Source organism: Canis lupus, unplaced genomic scaffold, assembly GCF_011100685.1.
Source record: "Canis lupus familiaris isolate Mischka breed German Shepherd unplaced genomic scaffold, alternate assembly UU_Cfam_GSD_1.0 chrUn_S1282H1459, whole genome shotgun sequence".
Lineage (NCBI taxonomy): Eukaryota > Metazoa > Chordata > Mammalia > Carnivora > Canidae > Canis > Canis lupus.
Window position 1 is genome coordinate 468,616 of NW_023330106.1, and position 18,446 is coordinate 487,061.

The window sequence follows — 18,446 nt, forward strand, 5'->3', positions numbered from 1 at the left end:
GTTGATGTTTCCCAATATTCATTCTTCGTATCCATGAGCATGGAATAGTTTGCCATCTCTTTGTGTCTTGCTCAGTCTCTTTCAGACATGTTCTGTCGTTTTTCGGGTAGAGATCCTTTACCTCTTTGGTTAGGTTTATTCCTAGGTAGTGCATGCTTTTGGGTGCCATCGTAAATGGAGTTGACTCCTTAATTTCTCTTTCTTCAGTCTCATCGTTAGCGTCTAGAAAGGCCACTGATTTCTGGGCATTGATTTTGTAGCCTGCCACACTGCCGAATTTGCTGTATGAGTTCTAGCAGTCTTGGGGTGGAGTCTTTTGGGTTTTCTAGGTGTACAGTATCATGTCATCTGTGAAAAGGGAGAGTTTGACTTCTTCTAGGCCGATTTGAATGCCTTCTATTTCTTTTGTTGCCTGATTCCTGAAGCTACGACGTCTAGTGTTATGTTGAATAGCAGTGGTGAGAGTGGACATCCCTGTCTCGTTCCTGATCTTTTTCGGGGAAAGGCTCCCAGCGTTTGCCCCTTGGGAATGATAATTTGCCAGGAGGTTGTCGTAGATGGCTTTGAAGATGCTGAGGAACATTCCCTCTATCCCTATACTCTGAAGCATTTGGATCAGGAGAGGATGCCATATTTTGTCAAATGCTTTCTCTGCATCTATTGAGAGGATCATCTGGTTCTTGTTTTTTCTCTTGCAGATCTGATCAGTCACACGGATGTTTGCCGAGTGTTGAACCAGCCTTGCGTCCCGGGGATAAATGCCACCTGGTCACGGTGAGTAACTTCTCAATGTACCGTTGGATCCTATTGGCTTGTATCTTGTTGAGAGTTTGCATCCGTGTTCATCGGGGACATGGTCTATAACTCTCCTTTTTGGTGGGGTGGGGTCTTTGTCTGCTTCTGGACTTCAGGTGATGCTGGCCTCATAGAACGAGTTTGGAAGTATTCCATCTCCAGAAGCTTCAGTGGCCTCACTGTAGTCTCTGTGGCGGGCTCTTGTTTTGGTTCAGGATGTAGCTCAGTGGCCAGAGTCGTTCGCTCCACTGAGGCAGGTGGCTGCTCGGCATGTGCGGGAACCCATAGCATGCACCTGGGCGTGCTCTTCCTCCAGGGTGGCCATGGTACAGGTAGCTCTTGCATGTCGGAACAGTGAGTCAGAGGTGTTACCACCACGTGCATTGGTTTGGTCTCAGCAGCTGGCTTCTCGGCTCGAGCCGTGACCAGCTGATCACCTCTGGCTCTGAAGCTTTAGCAGGCCCCGAGGTAGGAGCTGGGGCCGGTTGTTGAGGTGGTTCAGGATATTGCACAGGGCAGACACTAGTTGCTGCACTGAGCTGGGTGGCCGCTCCGGCATGTGGCGGACCCTGATAGCATGCGCGGGACATGATGTACCACAAGGGTGGCCAAGATTGCAGGTGGGTCCTCCTTGTCGGAGAGTGAATCAGAGGTGTGACCACCTCGTGCATTGGCTTGGTCTCAGCAGCTGGCATCTGCGCTCTGGCCAAGCACTCAGCACTGACAGCCCTGCCCAGCTCGATCACCTCAGGCCCAGAAGCTTCATCAGCCCCACCTTCAGAGCTGGGGTGGGCTGCTGCCTTGGTTCATGTGTTGCTCAGGGGCCGAAGCTGGTTGCTGCACTGAGGCAGGTGACTCCTTTGGCATGGCATGCCGGGGACATTGATAGTGGGTGCCCGGGGGAGCTCTTCTTGCAGGGTGGCCAAGTGTGCAGGTGGCTCCTCCAGGTCGGGACAGTGAATCAGACGTGTGACTGCCATGTAAATTGGCTTGGCCTCAGCAGCTGGCATCTCGGCTCGGGCCAAGCACTCAGCACCAACTGCCATGCCCGGCTCGAACTGCTCAGGCCCATAAGCTTCAGCTCGCCCCAGTGTAGTAGCTCTGGCGGGCTCTTGATTTCATTTAGGATGTTGCTCAGTGCCCAAAGTCGGTGCTCCACTGAGGCAGGTGGCTGCTCCGTCATGTGGGGGATCCCGATAGCATGCCCCTTGGCGTGCTCTTCCTCCAGGGTGGCCGTGGGTACAGGTACTTTTTCACATTTGAAATACCTTATTGCCTATTTGCTTATGTTAAAAAAATAACTGTGTCCAAGACTTAAAGATTCTTATTTACTGATGCATTTAAATCTTTCTCATAATGATCTACGGCATTTAATGTAGTAGGGAAATTGTTCATATCGGTGCCTCCGGCAGCTTTTCCTTCTGTACTTGTGGTGTTCCTGTTTCTATCATTCGGATATCTTTTGAAAAACAATGACATTCTTTAGAACCCTGAAGATTTACCTGGTGTTTTGTTTTTTTTTTTTAGTGTCATACATTTCCATTTATTGGACCTACTGAATACATCAGTTAAATGTTTGCTTATTTTACATAAAGGGCCCGTTTTCTTTTTCTTGAATTTTTAATTTTTTATTGGAGTTCAGTTTGTCCACATATAGCGCAACACCCAGTGCTCATCCCGCCAAGAGCCCCCCTCATTGCCCATCACCCAGTCACCCCACCCCCCCCACTTCCCCTTCCACTACCCTTGTTTGTTTCCCAGAGTTAGGTGTCTCCTGTTTTGTCACCCTCACTGATACTTTCACTCATTTTCTCTGCTTTGCCTTTATTCCCTTTCACTAATTTTTATATTTCCCAAATGAATGAGACCATATAATGTCTGTCCCTTTCCGATTGACTGTTTTCACTCAGCATAATAGCCGGGACAGCTGCACCCCAATGTTTCTAGCAGCAATGTCCACAATAGGCAAACTGTGGAAGGAGCCTCGGTGTCCATCGAAATATGATGGATCAGGAAGCTGTGGTGTGGCGGGCAGTCATGGCGGCTCACCTAAAGAAACGAGTGTACGAGGAATTCACTAAGGTGGTCCAGCAACAACAGGAGGAAATTGCAACCAAGAAACTGCAATTGACAAAACCAAGTAAATCTCAGCACTCCACGTAGATCGGTGTAAAGCTCCCTCCCCAGTGGATGCTTTGCAGTATCTACTCCAGTTTGCCAGAAAGCCTGTTGAAGCAGAAAGTGTGGAAGGAGTAGTCAGGATTCTCTGGAACATTGTTACAAGGAGAATGATCCATCTGTGAGACTGAAAATTGCATCATTGTTGGGTTTATTATCAAAGCCTGCAGGTTTTCACCAGAGTGCATTATGGATGATGCCATTAACATCCTGCAGAATGAAAAGTCTCATCAAGTCCTTGCTCAACTGTTGGACACCTTGCTTGCAATTGGCACCAAACTCCCAGAGAATCAAGCTATCCAGATGGGATTAGTTGATGTAGCCTGCAAGCACCTCAGATACGTCTCCTGGTGTAAGAAATAAGTGCCTGCAATTACTTGGCAATCTTGGCTCTTTGGAGACAAGTGTCACAAAAGATGGAGAAGGCCTAGCTGTCAGAGATGTCCAGAAGATTATAGGGGATTACTTCAGTGACCAAGACCCACGTGTCAGAAGAGCGGCTATAAAAGCCATGTTGCAGCTTCATGAAAGAGGACTGAAATTACACCAAGCAATTTATAATCAGGCCTGTAAATTGTTGTCTGATGACTGTGAACAAGTGTGCAGTGCTGCAGTCCAACTTATCTGGGCTATCAGTCAGCTCTATCCTGAAAGCACTGTCCCCATTCCTTCTTCTAATGAAGAAATTCGCTTAGTTGATGATGCATTTGGAGCAATTTGTCCCATGGTCAGTGATGGCTCCTGGGTGGTTCAAGTTCAGGCTGCAAAGCTATTGGGCTCGATGGAACAAGTCAGTTTTCATATCTTGGAGCAGACGCTCAACAAAAAGCTCATGTCAGATCTCAGGAGAAAACGCACTACACGTGAAAGTGCCGAGGAACTTACAGGTCAGAAGAGTTTTCCAGTGGCAGAAGTGGGGAGGTGATCCTCCCAAAGAAGAAATAGATACAGGAGCTGTGAACTTGATGGAGTCAGGAGCTTGTGGAGCCTTTTGTTCCTGGATTGGAAGATGATGAGATGTATGAGGTCCGCATTGCTGCTGTGGAGGCTCTCTGCATGCTGGCCCAATCTTCACCTTCTTTTGCGGAGAAGTGCCGCCCTGATTTCCCGGTGGACATGTTTAATGATGAAATTGAGGAAGTGCGTCTACAGTCCATACACAGCATGAGGAAAAATTTCTAAAAACATCACTCTCCGAGAGGATCAGCTTGGGCAGTGTCCTGGCTGTGTTAGAGGATTCGTCCAGAGATATCGAGAGGCTGGCTCTTCACGAACTTTTATGCTGTACTAATGTTTCGACTAAAGAAGGGATCTCATCTCGCACTGGCGGAGCTGCTGAAAATTTAACCAAGTCCCCTACTGATAGGGACTCTATATGGAAGTGCTTGAAGTTTCTGGGAAGTCGGCATCCAACCCTGGTGCTTCCCTTGGTGCCAGAGCTCCTGAGCACCCATCCATTTTTTGACCCAGCTGAACCAGACATGGATGACCCAGCTTACATTGCAGTTTTGGTTCTTATTTTTAATGCTGCTACAACCTGTCCCACAATCCAGCACTGTTCTCAGATCATACCTTCAGACATTATGCCTACCTCTGAGACGTCTTTCTCATCTTGTTCCTGCCTTAAGGTTACCAGGTAGAAAACTAGTGTCATCGGCCGTTCTCCCGGTATTGCGCCCCATGAGGACCCGTCCCATCAGTTCCTGCAGCAGAGCCCTGAAAGGGTGTACAGTCTTCAGAGCACCGGGCCCCTCAGGGAACCCAGAAGCTGCTGGAGTTCACCATCCGGGATCCTGCAAAGACTTGGAGAACTTCAGTCTGAACTAGCAGGAGTTGCTGACTTCTCGGCTACCTATCTTCGGTGTCAGCTTCTTCTCATCAAGGCCTTGCAAGGGAAAGCTGTGCAATGTGGCTGCCCCTTTATATTTGAAGCAGAGTGACTTGGCCTCCGCAGCAGCAAAACAGATCATGGAAGAGACCTACAAAATGGAGAGTTCATGTACAGTGGTGTGGAGAGAAGAAACAGGTGGGTGATTATACATCCCATGAGGCTGCAGGCCAAAGCCTTGCAACTTACAGTAACAGCACGGACTACTCGAGGAGTTGACCCCTTATTTGGGATGTGTGAAAACTTTTTACAGGAAGTGGACTTTTTTCAGAGGTGTTTTTATTGCTGATTTGCCCCCACCTACAGGACAGCTTTGTGGACAAACTTCTTGACCTATGCCCCGACTCATGACATCCAAGCCTGTGGAAGTGGTCAAAATTCGACAGACCATGGTGAGGCAGAGTACCTCCTTGCACCTTCCCCTTCCAGAGCAGATCACACACTTCAGCCACCATCATTGAGCCAGTAGGCGAGTCAGACAACCCTTTGCGGTTACGTCTGGATTGGTTGTGGCCCTGGATGTCGATGTGACCCTGGAACATGTGCAGGACCCTGAGAGTGCTGTGAAGGTCCAGGTCTTCTATCCAGATGGCCAGGCTCAGATGATTCATCCTAAGCCGGCAGACTTGAGGAATCCTGGCCCAACCAGGGCGTCACCGGCTTATCACTCAGGTGTACCTCTCCCATACTGCCTGGACAGAACCATGCCCGGTGGAAGTGAGGCTGCTACCGGCCTACAACTCCAATTCCCGTATTACAAAATCCCCCTGGATTGAAGGTGGCAAAGTGTCCCCCCAGGTGGAAACCAGCATCGAGGGCACCATCCCATTCAGCAAGTCTGTGAACCTTTACATAATGCCCAAACCCGCAAGGCGCTGAGTCACAAGCATTGTGTAGAGCTGAAGCTGAGAAAGACCTTCTTAGGTAGCAGAGTGAGCCCGAAGCCTAGAGCACTTCACCTGGAGCCGGCGTATGGGCATGAGCACCATCACCCTTATCGTCTCATCTGGTATCAAACAAAATAAATATTTTGCATTAAAAAATCAAAAACCTTCAAGTCCACACCTCTTCCTTCCCTGACTCCCCCCACCACCTCTGTAAAGTTGAGAAACAACAACAACAACAACAAAAGAAGCTGTGGTCTTACAGCTTACAATGGAATATTACTCAGCCATTAGAAACGACAAACGCCGTGAAAGTAGAGTGACGTTTGGTTCTACTTGTTGGGTTGATGTTGTTGTACGTGTGTGTGCAGCCAACCAGCAGTGCTTGGTATGTACCAGATCATCTACTAAGAAGGGTCTTTAACTCAAAACCAGGAAAGAGGAAAGAGAAAGAACTAGTTTCGAGAGCTTTTTGATTTGGAAAAAGCATTCCAAAAATCACGATTTTCATTATACAGTAAGGGAGTAGCTTCCTTTCTGTGTTCATTCTCATGAGGATTAACGATAGAGGGAGTTCCTGTGAAATGAAGACCACTTTGTATTCCAATTTACTTCCTGGAATTTCTTAATTGTTTCCTTTTTTTGGGTTTTTAACTGACATTCAAAAACTGAAAAACTTCTGGCTCATAACTTTGTTGCATTTCTAGGTCCCTGCAGCAACAAAGGAAATCGTCCTATTAGGACTAGAAGTTTAAGTGAGTCCTAAAGTATTGGAAGAAAATTCTAAAATATACATTGAGGTTTCTACAAGGAAAATGTTGAGTTTATTTTTTTTAATTTTTTATTTATTTATGATAGTCACAGAGAGAGAGAGAGGGAGAGAGAGGCAGAGACACAGGCAGAGGGAGAAGCAGGCTTCATGCACCGGGAGCGCAACGTGCGAATCGATCCCGGGTCTCCAGAATCACGCCCTGGGCCAAAGGCAGGCGCCAAACCGCTGTGCCACCCAGGGATCCCCAAGATTGAGTTTAAACAAAAGAGCCTGAGCTAATTCTTCCAGAAGGTTTGTTACCTTGAATTCAGAGCCCTTTTACGAGTATATAGAAAATAAGTAGTCCCACAGTGTCAGTCGATTCATGTATTAATGAGATGAGAGCTAACATTAATGAAACTAACTCTAAAGTAGTTGACTGCCAAGCTGATTGTTAAATTGGTTATTATGGAAACAGGAGAACAACTCACACACTTAGAAATGAGGTCCCAGACTGGAAGCACTGGGAAATGTAGCTGCTCATAATCTAAGTTAAATAATTCCTTGACAATCTGAGTAGATCTATATCAACGTGGCTGTCTTATATGTAATTTAGGGTGTTTAGTAGGAAATTATCGAATGGACTTCATGATTCCCTAGAGCTTATTTTTGAGAGGTGCTAGTGAATCAGGAGGGGAAAAAATGAATGCTCAAAAAAGTCCTATTTCCATCTTACACATTTGGGGAAACTGTAAGAATATGTCCAAAGAATCTTGGTCTTCAATAGTTTTATATACAGTAATAACTAACACCCATAAAATAGCACTTATTTAGATAGAATTGATGGTAGACATGGCAGTACTACATCCTTTTTACAATGTCTGAGCGTTTTGTAGTACTTCAGACCTTTCCATCAGGCATCAACATTAAATATTGAATACCTCTAGAGAGTGTGAAAATAATTTTGTCTTTGGAAGTAGTTAACGTGAAGTTTTTCCGTGTGTCCCATTGGACTTTTCTAGTGATGATCCTCCTAGGATGCTTTATCAGTAGGTGTCTGGATTTTATGGACTAAAAAACTGATATTTTTTTTTACAGTTGAAATCTGTAAATCATCTTTTATACTTAATTTTCTATGTCCTTTCATAGCAAAAGTAAGCAAAATATGCCAAGACAAAGAATGATGGTCCCCCCACCAAACCTTGAGCATAACCGTTAAGGAACAAGAACTGTCGGAGATCTATGTGTGTGTATCTGTACGTACATCCATGCATACCTGGCAAAATTTAACAGAAATCACAATTCTGACATCATCTGTGGTTTATGTCACAGCTCTTCTCTGTCGTCAGCCTCTGTTTTTCTCTTTGGGCTTTCGTTGAAAATACTCGGCCTCATGTCTTTCGCTCTGAGACTTTAACTGTAATCCTTGAATTCTTAATTTCAGTTCAGAAACCCTAGTCTTAGAACTCATGAGTCTTCAGATTTCCATGACTGTCACCAAAGTTGAAAATCCTATAGGTTGCCCTTTTTTTTTTTTTTAAACTAAAGACTTAAAAGAAAAAAAAAGCTTCTTTCTGTTTTGACAAATACGAGGAAGAAAGTGCAATCAGGAATACAGGTGGAAGCAACTCCTTCCGTAGCCTCCCCTTGTACCTTTAAAAGAGCTTTGTCATGTGGTTAATGATGGAGAAAGTTGACAACATGCATTGTATATGTCTGCTGTCCGCAGAGTGTATTGTGTGACCGAGCGTGGGGATGCTGAGTGGGCGCTGGGAAGCAGCCCGAAGCGTCCTGGGGCCCCGCTCATCCAAGTCGATGCTCTGATGACATCATCGTGACAGGTGGCACCCGCGCTGCAGTGTTCACTGACCATCGCGGCCTCGGGACCTGGGACGTCACAGGGGATCTGGGGCAGAGGCCGTGTGGGGATTCTGGCCGCCCATGTGCATCTGGATGCGCTGCTGCAGCAGGGCCACGTTCGGGACCCTCTTCTGGCAGATGGGGCACGAGTGCCGCATCTCTATGGACGTGTTGGTCCGGGGAACCCCGAGGTGCATCTTCAGGTTGCCCTTGGTGGACAATGCCCGACCCCAGATCTTGCACTGGAATGGCCTCTCCCCGGTGTGGGGCCGTAATGCCTCTCCAGGGAGCTTTGCAGCTCAAGACCCGGTGGCAAATGAGACATTCGTTGGGGTCGGTGGTGGCCTTGTCAATGTTCCCCACCAGCTGCTGTAATTTCAGGGTCTCCGACCCGGCTCGGGGGTCCCACTCCCTTGGAAACCACCAACCCTCGGGGAAGTGTGGCTTGCTCCCACCCCCCCAGACAGTAGGGACCCGTCCTCACTTTCTGGGGAAGTCCCGGGCTGCAGGTCATTGGGCAGCGGGCCGCCCAGGAGGTCCTTGGGGTTAGTCCCTGAAGAGAGATTCTGAGGTAGCCCTAGACCGGGGGTCCCTGTTACAAGGACAGGTTTGCTGTCTAAAGAGAGACTCGATTCATCTACGGGGATGGCTACAGAGAGTGCATAGGGAATGCCATGGCCTGCCGACGTTTTGTCGTGGAACTTGGGAAAGAGCTGGGGTGGGCCTCCCCTGGGGATGTCCATGCAAGTGCACTTGAGGTTGCCCTGGGTGGTGAACCGGCGGCCACAGACAGAGCCCACGAAGGGTCTCTCTCCGGTATGGGAGCGGAGGTGGATCTGCAGGGAGCTATGGGCCCCAAAGCCCTGCTACAGTACTTAGGCTTGTGCTTGCAGAGGACGGCCTGTCTGGGTTGGACTGCCCCAGGGACACGTTCGGCGGCTTCCCCTTCCCTTTCCTGGACGGGTCTAACGCCTCGGTGGAGGAAGGGCTCTGGAGGAGCACAGAGCCCTGGGCCTGAGGTAGCAAAGCACGGGGAAGGCGCGACCTGGCGTTGGCAGCACCCCTCGTCCGTCGGGCTCCAGGGCAAGGGCTGCAGCCCGGGGAGCTGCGGGGAAGGGGTGTTCGCGTGAGGCAGCTGGGCTGGTGTCGGGCGACCGGAGACAGGCCCCTGGCTGCCGACTTGCTGGTCGCAGAAAGCTGCGGGTCCCTGCTCGGCCCAGGGTCTGGAGGGGGTCACCCCCGAGTGGAGGGCGCGCAGGCCCACGTGCTCCCCGGCTGGCGGAGGCCTCGGGAGCGGGATGTGCTGCAGCTGCGGCTGCTGCGGACGCAGGATCTGCTCCGGCCCGGGGGCTGCTGGCGCCGGTCGCTGCGCCGCTCACCCGCACCCTGTGCCCCGCGGGGCTCGCAATGACCAGGTGGCGGCCGCTTTGCCTTTGGGTAGTAGCTTCCGTCCTGGGCGCGCTCGGCAGGACGTCTCAGCCTTCAGGTCCACGACACATCGCCCCGGCTTGTCCTTGAGCGCCCCGGCCGCCCGCCCCCTCCCTGGGACCCTCCGCACCCCCCTGGGCCGGCGGCGGCGGCTGAGCGCCGCCCGGGGACTCTGCCCAGCCCGGCCCCTGCCATGGGTCATGTGCGCACAGCTGGGGCAGTGCGATTTGTCTCGTGTCCTAGGAACCCCCGAGAAGCTGGAAGAGCTCTGCACAGCATTTCTCACAGCTGCGAGTCTCCTCCCGACGAGTCCTGTGTGCAGTCCTTCGGTCCCGGGGGTGTCACTGGGCCCCGTTCCTCCTACGAGTTGACGCGCTGGGGTTCCACCTTGCCTGCGCCTCGAGGCGGTTGCGAGCATCAGGGCAGCCGGGAGGGCCTCGGTTATTTGCCCACTCCGCCACAAATTCCTGGAGTTCTTTGCTCATATTTTAATAAACAAAACAGGGTAATGGGGAAGGGAGGGAAAATAAAATAAGAAATCAGAGAGGGAGAAAAAAAACATAAGCGATTCTTTAACTCTAGGAAACAAACTGAATCTGCTGGAGGGGGAGGTGGGTGGGGAGGATGGGGTAACTGGGTGATGGGCGTCAAGGAGGGCTGGTGATGTAATGAGCATTGGGTGTTACATGCACCTGATGAATCACTGATCTCTACCCCTGAAATTCATAATATGCTATATGTTAATTAATTGAATTTAAATAAAATTATAAAGAAGAAAGCAAGCAACATGAGATCCAGAATGAGCTGCTGCATGCATGTTTAAGTGACTGATTAGTGAGTAGTGGGTCTACCTTCAATGTCATACATTCAAGTTCATGAGCTGAAGTAAGGATCATTTTTACCTTGGAATTTAGGAGCTTTTTACAACCATGTGAATAGATATTCTAGACGTTTAGAAAATTTAATTTGGTTCTGGGAATTTACATGGTTTGTCTGAGTTTACTTCACCCCAATGAAAATAATGCATACTCTGTAAACATACTGTACCTTCTCTAGATTCTCTTCTTTGAACCCTACTGCCTCAACCTCTAGTATTAACGCTCTTTGGGGCCTACTTAGAGCCTAAACTCCACCAGAATAATATTGTCTTTATGAGGTCCTTTTGAGGATTAAGAGATAGATTACAGGAAGCAATTCTATGACAAAATCAAAGTATATGTATAAATCAAAAGCATATTCATGCAAATGGATCACAATGCTTTTTCAACTAATCACTGTGGTGTGACATTTTGAACAATATGAAGTAAGTTAATAAAGCTCTCGAGTGAAAGAAACATCTTGATATTTTATAAAGCTGCATGCTTATTATAAAGCTGACCCTTTGGTTATTACAAACAACAGCAAGTATCTATCTTTGACAATATGTTGATGAACACAAAACTTGAACAAGATGTATACATATGTTTTCCAAATTTGAAATTAAACAAAAGGAAAAAAATAAATTGAAAAAGTATGAATGCTCAGGTGAGACCTACTAGTATCACCTTTGAAAAGGAATGTACAATTAAAATAGGTGAATAGGGCAGCCCGGGTGGCTCAGTAGTTTAGCGCTGCCTTCAGCCCAGGGCATGATCCTGGAGACCCAGGATTGAGTCCCACATTGGGTTCCCTGAATGGAGGTTGCTTCTCCCTCTGCCTGTGTCTCTGACCCCCATTTCTCTCCCTCTCTGTCTCTCTGTCTCTCATAAATAAAATCTTTAACAATAAAATAAAATAAATGAAATGAAATGAAATAAAATATGTTGAATGATGTCACCTAAAATGCTAGTGTAAGTAACTCTGACACACCATCCCTTCATGAAGGCAATGATCAAGCTGACAAAAACTATTGGAATCGACTTTTTCTGACTTCTAAAAACACAAAACCTGGGGAAGGGCTTAAAAGAAAAAAAGAAAAAGGTACTGAATTTCAGTAAAACAGTCTTTATGAGATTTTAACTTAACCACCTACCATGCCACACTCCCCAGCTCTGTGGTCACCATGAGGACAGTGGTCTACTTTCCTGGGACAGTGTGCTCATGCCAGCAAGACTGATTATTCTCAGAGAATTGTGGTTGTGTATTCTGACCTCCTTGGGGACTCCAAGAAGCACTGACTCAGGGTCTTTCATTTGTTTGAGGCAGTTTCAAACTGCCTCAGAGCTTTTAGGAGCTCCTGGGTGACACTGCCAAGAGCATGTCAGTGAACATACTAGCCACACCTGTCTGGGCAAGGGGCCAACCAGAGAGGCCAGAGGCAGGCAGGACCGAAACACCTGGGAAGGAAGATGCTGGGGATTATCAAGGGACGAAGGACACCGAAAATCTGCTGTGTGCCAGGCAATCCAAGGGCCATGCTGATGCCCGTGGCTGGACATATTCTTAGAAAACCCTTGAGAGGACCACATGAGTTTGCCTTCAGCACCAGGGCAACAGCAAGGGAAGGGAAGACAGAGTTAACTCCCTGCCTGCGCCCTGTGGGGCAGAGCGCAGCGCAGGGGCGTCTGCAGTGACTAGCAGAGTGCTTCGTGGTGGCTTGGCTCCCGGCATTTAAGGGGCTCTCTCTCAAATCACACGGTGACCGCTAGGCTAACAGAAGAGACTTCAGGGCACTCATAACAAAGACCCTTTACAAAAAGTTGAGAAAAACATTAAACAAGTAACACCATCCACACAAGTTGTAAACAAACAAATAAAACCCAGAAAAGGCAGAAGAGTGCCGTTTGCAAAATTACCACGCTGTGATATTCAAAATGTCAATATTCAACAACAGAGGATGGCAGTCACTCAAGAAAGGAAGTACCGTTCATGGGAGTGGGCAGAGATTGGTAATGAAACTGAGGACCATGCTCCTAAGGAAGTGGCTTTAAAAGAACTATTTCAGTGATGCTTAAGAAATGAAACCTGGGGGTGGGGAGCGCCTAGGTGGCTCAGTTGGTAAATTGACTCTTGATTTTGGCTCAGGTCATGAGATCGAGCCCTCCATGGGCTCCATGCTTAGTGTGGAGCCTGCTTAAGATTCTCTCTTCCTCTTTTCCCTCTCTCCCTCCTAAAAAATGAAACCAGAAAGGATTCAATTTTACCAAATCAAGAGTTTCAATACATCGTGATAGATTTTAAAATGGAGTTAAAAATTCTGGAGTTGAAAAGTACAATAGTTGAAATGAAAAAATCTATATAAGAAGAGGGTTCTAGCATTGGATTTGATCAAGAGGAAAACTAATCCATGAACATAAAGACAAATCATTTGAAATGATCAGTCAAGGTTTATGGATGAGCCAAAGATGATCTTTGCATAGCAGACCTCTGTTTATTTTTTCACAGCAGGCAGAGACCTTGAACTCAAAAAACCACTGTACCAACCTCAAATTTTTACACACTGAATTGATTTAAACATAGCCCAGATTGGTAGAGGTTAAGCCATTTATAGCTTAGCCATATCTTCTGTGCATATCCTGTGAATCACCACCTGAATCTACTAACAGTAGATAAGATAAATCATGAATATTAGTGTCTCTAAGATCCTGTCATCCATTCATAATTCCCTGGCTCAGAGACTCCATATCCCGATGCGAGACATCATCTCCCTAAGTAAGCCCTTCTTCAATCCCTCTCCTCTGGGGAGTTTCTTTTCTATCCTAGCTTTCTGGGTGGTGGCCCTATACTGTTGCCACTGAAAGATATCCTGTGAGGGACCTCTCCATTCAATTAAGCTGTGAGCGTGCCATCCAAATAAGTCTCGTGTGATTATATAATTATACATTATCAGCCCTATGCTGAAGTCCCTTGATCTCAGTACAACTGCCCAACACACATCCATGGGTCAGTGGAGATAATCCTACCAGAACGGGGCCTCCTCTGAGAAGGGGAGTGTGTGCATAAATCTTAGGGGTCCTAGCACTAGCAGAGGCCCCAGGACTGGCCCCTTCCTTCCTGGAGACACCCTGTGCGATTCCTGGCTGAGCCACCAGATGGGTCTCTAATAAAGTGGTTTCCCAGAATTACAGTTCAATACAACTAGAGCTTGGGAGTAGGACAGGTATTGCCTTAGTCAGACAATAGAATTGTTTGATCATCATCCTCACACATGACTGGACAGAGTGTTTCTACCCTAACTGTACCATAGAATCATTGGAGGAGATTTTTTTTAAATGATGTATCAGTTTCAACCAGGGATGTGCTCATTTACTTGGTCTCTAGCCCATGGTTTTAGGATTTTGCTAGTTTGGCAAGAGTACAGGTCAGCTCAGGACTCCTTGGAGTATTTCCCCTTGATGTTTAAGTTCAGTACTGGTTTTGGTTGAGGGAAAACACTTCCAAGGCTTGGGGCCGCAGCACGGGAATCCCTAGGGAAATCGCCTCTGTGAGAATGTGTATTTCACTCGGGGAAAGTACTTTGCACTAATTATTTAAACAAAACAAAACAGCTTAAGTGATGCCTGATAGGGCTCCAGTAGGATAAATACCTAAACCTATTTTCTGGTCTGTGGGGGTGGGGTGGTGAACAGCCATGGTGCTATCTGAGGTGACTGGAGGATGCATAACTCAGGAATTACCTTAATAATAATATATAGACTGTGGTCACAAAATAAACTCTTTCTCCTACTCTTAGCTCAATTCAGAAGTTTGGAGGCAAAATGCAAAGAGATTTCTGGAGACTGAGAGAGAAAAGCTGCCTCTCTGGCACCGGGTTGCTTCCAGTAGCAGAGACCTAGGCTGAGGGCCACCAGAAATCTTTACTGGGTATCTTTGATAGTGCCTGTCTGACCCCGTATGACCAGGGCCATGACCTTCTGAGAAACCTGGCAAGTGGGGCTGAAGGTCACCATTGTGCCTCCGCCAGGGCCTTAAGGCAGACAGACCATGGTGATGGGAAGTTGGACTAAGTGGAGCTGAGTTGTATGGAAGGGGCCTTTGGAGAAAGGGGGAGACTCAGAGTCCTGATGAGTCTCTAACCCACATGCCCGGAAGTACAGACTGGGATCTACAAAGAGAACACTAGAATACCAACATTTAGCTTCTTTAGCAAGAGGTTTTATTTTTCAAATATTTTTCGGTGTTGATCTATAGTAAAAGTTAAAACTTCTTTAAAAAATTTTACTTTTAATATTACCAGATCATTTCACATTCCTATATTTTTGCCACATTTTTTCAAAAACTAAAGGATCAAAGGTTATCCTCTGCATAAGTGCTAAAAAGTGCTTTATTTTTTTAAAAGTTTTATTTCTAAGTAATCCCCACACCCAAGGTGGGGCTCGAAGCCACAACCCTGAGACAAAGAATCGCATGCACCACCACCGGAGCCAGCCAGGCACCCCAACAGTTAGATCTTACTTATTTTTAATTAATTTATTTTTTGTCGGAGTTCAATTTGCCAACTATAGCATAACACCCAGTGCTCAACCCATCAAGTGCCCCCCTCAGTGCCCGTCACCCAGTCATCCTGTCACCGCCCGCCTACCTCCCTTTTCACCACCCCTTGTTCGTTTCCCAGAGTTAGGAGTCTCTCATGTTCTGTCTCCCTCTCTGATATTTCCCACTCATTTTCTCTTTCCCCTTTATTTCCTTTCACTATCTTTTATATTCCCCAAATGAATGAGACCATATAATGTTTGTCCTTCTCTGATTGACTCACTTCACTCAGCATCATACCCTCCAGTTCCATCCACGTCGAAGCAAATGGTGGTTAATTGTCATTTCTAATGGCTGAGGAATATTCCATTGTTTTTTTTTTTTTAAGATTTTATTTATTTATTCATGATAGTCACACAGAGAGAGACAGAGAGGCAGAGACACAGGCAGAGGGAGAAGCAGGCTCGATGCACCGGGAGCCCGACATGGGATTCGATCCTGGGTCTCCAGGATGGCGCCCCGGGCCAAAGGCAGGCGCCAAACTGCTGCGCCACCCAGGGATCCCAGAATATTCCATTGTATGCAGAGACCACATCTTTATCCATTCATCTTTCGGTGGACACCGAGGCTCCTTTCACAGTTTGGATCTTGTGGACATTGCTGCTAGAAACATCGGGGTGCAGGTGTCCCGGGGTTTCCCTGCATCTGTATCTTTGGGGTAAATCCCCAACAGGGCAATTACTGGGTCATAGGGCAGATCCATTGTTAAATCTTTGAGGACCCTCCACACAGTTTCCCAGAGTGGCTGCACCAGGCCACATTCCCACCAACAGTGCAGGAGGGTTCCCCTTTCTGCACATCCTGTCCAACATTTGTTGTTTACTGTCTGGCCAATGTTGCCCATTCTCACCGCTGTGAGGTGGGATCTCGTTGTGGTTTTGATCTGTATTTCCCTGATGGAAATACAGTGATGCGGAGCATTTTCTCATGGGCTTGTTGGCCACGTCTACGTCTTGCTCTGTGCCATTTCGGTTCGTGTCTTTTGCCCATTTCCAGATTGGATTGTTGGTTTCTCTGCTGTTGAGTTGAATAGGTTCTTTAGAGATCTTGGATGCTGTCCCTTTATCCGACGGGTCATTTGCACAAAGGTTCTCCCATTCTGGAGATTGTCTGTTGGTTTTGTTGAGTGTCTCTTTGGCTGTGCGGAAGCTTCTCATCCTGGTGAAGTCCCAATAGTTCATCTCTGCTTTTGTTTCTCTTGCCTTCATGGGTGTATCTTGCAAGAAGTTGCTGTGGCCAAGTTCAGGAAGGGCATTGCCTGTGTTCTCCCCCAGGGTTTTGATGGAATCTCGTCTCACATTTACATCTTTCATCCATTCTGAGTTTATCTTTGTGTACAGTGTGAGACAGTGGTCCAGTTTCCCTCCTCCGCATGTGGCTGTCCAGTATTCCCCTGACATTTATGGAAGAGACTTGTCTTTTTTCCAGTGGATGGTCTCTCCTGCTTGGTCAAATATATGGTCTTGACCATCGAGTTGAGGGTCCACTTCTGGATTCCTCTTCTGTTCCATTGATGGATGTGTCTGTAGTTCTGCCTGTACCACACTGTCTTGGTGAGCACAGCTTGGCAGCGCAACCTGAAATCCGGCATTGTGCTGCCCCCCGCTCTGGTTTTCTTGGCTACTATTCCCGTGGCCATTCGGGGTCCTTTCTGATTCCACACAAATCTTCAGATGATCTGTTCCAGCTCTCTGAGGAGAGTCCGTGGTATTTTTGATAGGGATTGCATTCATTGTGTAAATTGCCCTGGGTCACATTGACATTTTCCCAATATTCATTCTTCGGATCCATGAGCATGGAATATTTTTCCATCTCTTTGTGTCTTCCTCAGTCTCTTTCAGACATGTTCTGTCGTTTTTCGGGTAGAGATCCTTTACCTCTTTGGTTAGGTTTATTCCTAGGTAGTGCATGCTTTTGGGTGCCATCGTAAATGGGGTTGACTCCTTAATTTCTCTTTCTTCAGTCTCATCGTTAGCGTCTAGAAAGGCCACTGATTTCTGGGCATTGATTTTGTACCCTGCCACACTGCCGAATTTGCTGTATGAGTTCTAGCAGTCTTGGGGTGGAGTCTTTTGGGTTTTCTAGGTGTACGGTATCATGTCATCTGCAAAGAAGGAGAGTTTGACTTCTTCTAGGCCAATTTGAATGCCTTCTATTTCTTTTTGTTGCCTGATTCCTGAAGCTACGACGTCTAGTGTTATGTTGAATAGCAGTGGTGAGAGTGGACATCCCTGTCTCGTTCCTGATCTTCTTCTCCTGATCTTCTTCGGGGAAAGTCTCCCAGCGTTTGCCCCTTGGGAATGATAATTTGCTGTGGGCTTTTCGTAGATGGCTTTGAAGATGCTGAGGAACATTCCCTCTATCCCTATACTCTGAAGCATTTGGATCCAGGAGTGGATGCCGTATTTTGTCAAATGCTTTCTCTGCGTATCTTGAGAGGATCATCTGGTTCTTGTTTTTTCTCTTGCAGATCTGATCAGTCACACGGAGTGTTTGCCGAGTGTTGAACCAGCCTTGCGTCCCGGGGATAAAGGCCACCTGGTCACAGTGAGTAACTTCTCAATGTACCGTTGGATCCTATTGGCTCGTATCTTGTTGAGATGTTTGCATCCGTGTTCATCGGGGACATTGGTCTATAATTCTCCTTTTTGATGGGGTCTTTGTCCGGTTTTGGACTTAAGGTGATGCTGGCCTCATAGAAAGAGTTTGGAAGTATTCCATCTCTTTCTGTCTTTCAGAACAGCTTTAGTAGAATAGGTACGGTTTCTTCTTTCAACGTTTGATAGCATTCCCCTGGGAAGCCATCTGGCCCTGGACTTTTGTGTCTTGGGAGGTTTCTGATGATGACTGTTTCAATTTCCTCCCGGGTTATCGGCCTGTTCCGGTTTTCTATTTCTTTCTGTTCCAGTTTTGGTAGTTTGTGGTTTTCCAGAAATGTGTCCATTTCTTCTAGATTGCCTAATTTATTGGCGTATAGCTGCTCATAATAAGTTTTTAAAATCGCTTGTATTTCCTTAGTGCTGGTGGTGATCTCTCTTTTCTCATTCATGATTTTATTGAGTCCTTTATGCTTTTTTCTAGAGTCACCAGTAGCTTTATAATAGTGCTTCTGTATTGGCTTTCTGACATTGAATTGTAATCCAGATTTTGTAACTCTGTGGGAGAGAGGACTGTTTCTGATTCTTTCTTTTGAGGTGAATTGTTCCTTCTA

General features: G+C 47.0%; 1 protein-coding gene and 2 pseudogenes across 1 annotated transcript in view; 2 read left to right on the forward strand and 1 right to left on the reverse strand.

Moving 5' to 3' along the window:
• Window positions 1-18,446, forward strand: part of LOC119878242 (adenylate cyclase type 1-like) — a 342,212-nt gene that overhangs the window by 323,023 nt on the left and 743 nt on the right. The window contains 1 exon segment of the mRNA XM_038588921.1: window positions 17,706-17,782. The gene's annotated coding sequence lies outside the window, so the exon portion shown is untranslated.
• On the forward strand, window positions 2,673-5,866 carry LOC119878230 (annotated as a pseudogene).
• On the reverse strand, window positions 8,166-9,986 carry LOC119878244 (annotated as a pseudogene).